The following is a 6,000-nucleotide window of genomic DNA, read 5'->3' as shown; positions in this document are numbered from 1 at the left end:
TGTGAAATATTAGAAAATAACTTAAGCAAATAATTGATATAGTCATTTTAATTTCCACCTTGTTATCTCTGACCTAGTTTACTTGGTGTTTTTTATGGAGCCTGATTCTCTAATTTACAGGAGAATGTTAGATTTAGAATAAATGTAAGACTATGTTGATACCTATTCTCTTTTGTTAAATTGACAATATTTCTTTAAAAATAAATCAAGCTAGCCAAATTTGTTGTGGATATTGTTTTCCTAACAGCAAGTTTATATTAAATTAGCTTTAATAAAGAAGAAAAGCAATTTTTCCTATAATTATGATTCCCTATTGAGTGTCTATATCAAGGAAGACAGGAGAGAAAGCTGTCTTAAGTTCTGCTACACTGATATTGCACACTATTCAAGAAAATGAAGCGGAAGTTACTCTTTACAGACCAGAAGCAAGTCTGAGCTCTTTTAGATAGTGCATGAGGGGATTTGCACCCTGATTTTCTACTTTTCCTGCAAACTCTTCCCTAAAGACTAGTCACTGAGTCACCTCAACTGACACGACACAACATTCACGGGTGATGAAAAGTGTCCTGACTGTACAGATTCCGTTTGTATAATATATGAAGGTCTAAATGAAGGCAATTTAGAAATGTGAAGTGTTTGTCATTTACAGGTTCTGAGAGGTTTTCATGGACAATGTTGAGAATAATAAACAAATGATGACAGTCAAACCCAGACAGTAAACCGGTTTCTGTAAGACGCCCACTTGCAGAGGTGTCCTCCCACAATGCCTAGGTACCCATGACGTAACTGCTGTGTAAACTCTCCCAGTAGAGTATTGAGATCAGACTCCTCAGATGACAGCAATGAGTTAGAGATGGAAGACTATCTCTCCAGAGAGAGTAAATACATTCTGATCTTCAATGTTTTGCTTATTCTAAGGTATCTGTGTATGCATACCCCCAAAAACTTATACATAAAGTTATAATAGCAATGCTGTTTTAGAAATTAAATATTTAGAAAAGTTATTTAGGAACTAAACCAGGCCATCAGAAGCCTGCACCACATATGCTAACAAAGGCCATCACATGAAACACACAGTGTGAAACTCCAATGCTATTCTTTGGGGGTAATTGTTAGATTACTGGATTGTAAATCAGTTGCCTTTATCTTTCCTGAGCATTGCTGCTAAGAAATTGTTCATCATTGTTACTAAACTCACATCCAGCCTTATATTTCTACTTACCTTGGCCTTCGTTTTGGCTATGTGATATCTTTATAAACGTGTCAAAATAATGTTTATTCATTTTATTGTATTCATTTTGTGAAACATTTGACTATGGTAGATAAGATGGATGGAGAGAAGAAGGCAGGAGTGAAGGAAAGAGCGGGTGAACCTTGAGTTCTGGAGTGTGGAAGATGTTCTCACAAGTCTTCACTGTCAGCCTGACACACTCAAGAGTCACTGGGAAGGGGGAGTCTCAACTGAGAGATTAGTCAGTTCAGATTAGCCTGTGGCCATGTCTGTGGGGAATGGTCTTGATTGATTGCCAATTGATGGGATGTCCCACTGTGAGGGTGTCACTAGTGGGCAGCTCAACCTGGACTGTACAAGAAGGGTGGCTGAGCACAAGCCAGAAGGAACAAACTAGTAAGCAGCATTCCTCCACAGTTCTTTCCAAGCTCCTGCCTTGAGTTCTACCTCTGACTTCCCTCAATAATCGATTGGCCTGGGAGTGGAAGAATGAAGCAAACTCTTTTCCTCCCCAAGTTGTTTGGGTCAGTGTGCTTATCACAGCACCAAAAAGCAAACTAGAACAGGGCACAGTGAGCTCCGCCCTAAGATTTTATTACTTCCTAGCTTTTTAAAAATCCACTTTGTGTGTATCTGTCCTATGAATTGATTAACCTCTCTGAACCTCAATTTCATCTAAAAGAGAAGAATATAACTATATACCTAGCTGAAGAAATAGTCAATCAAGTAATATTAGCCTCTTACTAATATTTCTGTCAATGCATGAATTCTGTGCTTATGTTCTATGACAAACATAAAAGCATGCATATATATACATACATGTGTTTGTATGTATAATGCATACATATGTATGTAAGTTTTCTTCAACACACACACACACACACACACCTGTTTTGCTTTGTTTTTCTAGTATCAAAACCTCATCCAGGAGTCTCTACGTACTAAAATTTCCAAAGTACTTCTATGTGAGCAGAGTTAGGAAACTTGCCTATCCTTCACAGAAAATGTTATTTTACTTTTTGTCAAAATTATTATATGCAGAATATAATGGGAGTGCATATAGGAATCGAGTCATTTTACAAGGCAGTTTGGATAATCTATGCATTTAATAGAAACCCAAAAGGAAGTTATCCCTGCGAGTCCCCCACCCAACCTTGGTGATTTACTCAGCCTGTCTGTTACAATAATCGTTGCCGGGGTGTACAGGACTCACCAGTGACCTATTGCAGACAGTTAATCAAGAGCAGAGAGACCTGCTTTCACAGCACAAGTAGTTACTTGTTCTCAACTTTTCAAAGTTCATAACTCAGTCTTACTGTCACGTTTTTCCGCTTGCCGGTCTTCTACGAAGGGTAAAGCTGAGCAGAAAGAAAACCAGAGTCATTAACTGCTTGAAAGTTTAATGTGCTACCAAACCAGAATTAGATGTGATAATGAAATTTCCACTGCTGAAAGCAGACTTCGCCAGCTGATGTATGTAGTGAGAAGGTGGTCTCATAACCAAGGAAAACAAGAAAACACTTAAAATTTTCTATTTCTTATTCAAGTTTTTGTCTATGAAGGCCAAACATTGCCTTAAACTTCAGTTAGACCACTTTGAAAAGAATGTGTAGTAAAATCCCTTGTTCCTTTTGGAAAATACGTTGTAAATGTATAGATGTCAATCAAATCCCTTTCCATCTAGAGACATTCTGGAGCAGCAGAAATGGTTTAACACTTCACATTTCTATGCTTTATTCATTTATCCTGCGGGAGCATTCCAAATCACCAGTGTCCCTTCCCCAAGGCCTAACACAGCCCTAAATCCAGCATTCATGGTATATCGAAATAAAATTCCAAACATTCTAACTACAGATGGTCCCAAATTTTGATGGTTCAGTTTACAATTTTTCAGTTTTACCACGAAAGTTTCTTTTGAACTTTAACTTTCCCGTTCAGGGCACCCTTGTAAGGTATGCTATTCCTCGAAGACTCTGAGCAGCAACAGCAAAACAGCCATCCTCGTCGGCCATGTGACCACAGGTGCAGACAGCCTCTACTCTCCGAGGCACTGTTGCTAAGTAAGGTAGGATGATCAGTGGGTTAGTGTATTAAATACACTTTCAACTTATTGTCAACTTACAATCCATACCAACAACTCCATTGGGACATAATTCCACTTTGAATCAAGGAATATCAGTACTTCAGTTTCTGCATCTATGCTTAATACTTATTGTCAGACAGAGCATGTACTATTTTCCAATACAATACAATCTCGCCTGCCTTTTTTTGTCTTCACATATGCCACTTTCTCAGCCTGAAGCTCTGGAGCAGAGCTGCTTCTGCTTGCTTCCTGCCTCTAGGTACCAACTGTGTTTCTTCCCACTACTTCCACTTAGGGACCTGTTATAGATCACCATCTGTTGAAATTATATTCATCTTAAATTCAGTGAACCTACCCCTATCAGGAAAAGTTTTCTTCTTGCCCACCTCAAACTGACCTGATCTCTTCCTCCTCTCCATCCAGCAGTCACACTGATTTGCATCTCATATATCAATTCTCTTATCCTGTGGCACATAGTAGGAGCTCACTCATTGTGTGATCAGTGACTTTGGGCCAATATTGTACTTTTATCTCCTCCTATTCCTGGGTTATAAGCTTCTTACTCATTAGAGGGAGAGGGTGGGAAGTGAGTGTTTGTTAATCTTCATAACATTTTGTTATCTAACAGGCTCGTTGCATATAATGTAGGCTTGGTAAATATTTCTTGAATTGCATGACTCAACTGGGTGGGTCAGCCTCAGTTAGAAGCACCTCAGTGTGGCTTTCAGATTTATCAGGAGCAATGCTGCTGATGCAAAAGGCAGTTGTCTTTGCTGAATCACACCTGAGTTTATACCACACTAAGCTTTGGAAGGTACCACCTCCTGAATTAAACCCAAAACAATAGTCTTTTTATAAGTTACATTTTACATTCTCTTGGCTTCTTTCAGGCATGAGGACATCTCTGTAAGGTGGTGACCTAAATTTCTGCTGACCTAATTTTCTTGTTGCAAAAGGATTTCGGTGCAGCCAGTCCCCACTGCGGAAAGGTTTTGTTCTACATCACTGTCAAATTTCAATGACAAATGGAATGAACTTTGTTAGTCCTTCTGAGACTTCAAAATAGCTCAGGACATTCCCTTTTAATATCTAAGAGGATTTCAGTGATTTGTCCTACTGGCTACAGAGTGTAAAGGGGCCTCCCTGTTTCCCATGCACTTACTCTAAGCTGTCAGGCATGTCCCATGGAAGCAGTAGACACTACCTGCAAATATTTTTTCTGTGTAGTAGCAGGAGAAGGTTGTTAATGAAATGGACATGAATACAAGTGGCAAAATGGACTTACTAGGATCTTGAGTCAGATACAGAAGTCTTTTCAGCACTAATGGACTCTACATTGGTTCTGGTCCTGTGTATTTTGAAACAAATAGAAAATAACCTCTCTTGTGATTGAAATTAATATTTTCTCAGTGGTACAAACAGTAAAATTCTATTTTCCAATATACTATTAACATTTTATTTAAATGCATTTGTCCTTGAGGGTGGTCATCGTAAAGGAAAAATGGGATTTAGCTCAAATAATTCAGTAGCTGTAACAATTATGCAACCATAAACAGAAATATATCAAAAAATGCTTTCCTTTGAGTATTTAAGAAAGTGGAAGATCAAGTCTACTACTTTTTGAAAAGGGGTATATCAGATGTCTATACGGGCTTCTTTCTGTTATTGTTAGAGTCATGTATTTACAGTCAGTCTTAATATGGGATATACTGATTATGAGATTGAGAATTTTAACAGCTTTCAGTGATATGGTTAAAGTGTCTCCAAATGTTTAAAATTACTAGAATTCTCTTATTTCTGATCATAAATTACAGCTCAACAATGCTATTCCAGTGTTTCCACTGGAAGCAAGTCTCTTGGAAGACCTTCAGGCACCACAGCCTGGGCAGTCAGAGCTGTGGTCAGCAGAGTGGAGAGGGGGGCACCGAAAGCAGCTGTCTCCGAGACAAACCAAACTTCACTTGTAATGTGAAATTATACCAAAGGGGAGAAGAAAGCTGGCAAGAAAAAGCTATTCTCAAGAGAGAAAAGATATACAAAAATCAACTGCAGGTCAAAAAGTGATGTGGTGAGGAGTTATTTTTAATAAGAACAAGATTAGACAAAAATAAATACAGAAAAAATTATAAAAATCAAAACCTGTTGAATATCTTTTTGAAAAGTGTCCTGGATGTTAAGAATAAAAAATATACCTTTTGCTCTTTAGTAATCAGATTATGTGAAAAGAAAACCAAATAAGTGACCATCACTAAGAATCTGCTGAGGATAAGACACTGACCCAGGTGCCAGGAAAAGGGGCGACTCAAACTGGCAAACCATTTACTGATGCACTGCTACATCATGATTGGTTAAATACAAGCCAGAGGAACTGATCATTTAGGACTGAGTGTTTTACAGTAACCCGGCGTACCATCATAAACCAAAAGCAGAGAGGGAGACATGAAGTGTAAGACAGGACTGGAAAAAAGGAGGAAGAAGATGGGGGAAGAGCAGCAGGTAAGAAGAAGAAATGCATGGGAGACAATGCACCCAGTGGCTGGTTCTTCAGCAGTGCTGTGGATATGGCTACCTACTACAAAATAGATACTGCTTAGATAGCATTTGCCAGAATTTCTAAAGATATCTATGAAGAAAAGAAATCCATGAGATTCCCTCACGAAATCAAAGGTCATTGTCTTTCCAAAAG

The 6,000-nt window shown here is 38.4% G+C and overlaps 1 long non-coding RNA gene across 1 annotated transcript in view; it reads right to left on the bottom strand.

Annotated features, from left to right (window-relative positions):
* Positions 1–2,357: 2,357 nt before the first annotated feature.
* Positions 2,358–6,000, bottom strand: part of LOC119088742 — a 56,391-nt gene continuing 52,748 nt past the window's right edge. The window contains exon 3 of the long non-coding RNA XR_005092454.1: positions 2,358–2,589. This is a non-coding gene — a long non-coding RNA (uncharacterized LOC119088742). The remainder of the gene's footprint in view (positions 2,590–6,000) is intronic.

The sequence above is a fragment of the Peromyscus leucopus genome, chromosome 11 (assembly GCF_004664715.2).
Source record: "Peromyscus leucopus breed LL Stock chromosome 11, UCI_PerLeu_2.1, whole genome shotgun sequence".
Lineage (NCBI taxonomy): Eukaryota > Metazoa > Chordata > Mammalia > Rodentia > Cricetidae > Peromyscus > Peromyscus leucopus.
This window is presented reverse-complemented; position numbering and strand designations above follow the sequence as displayed.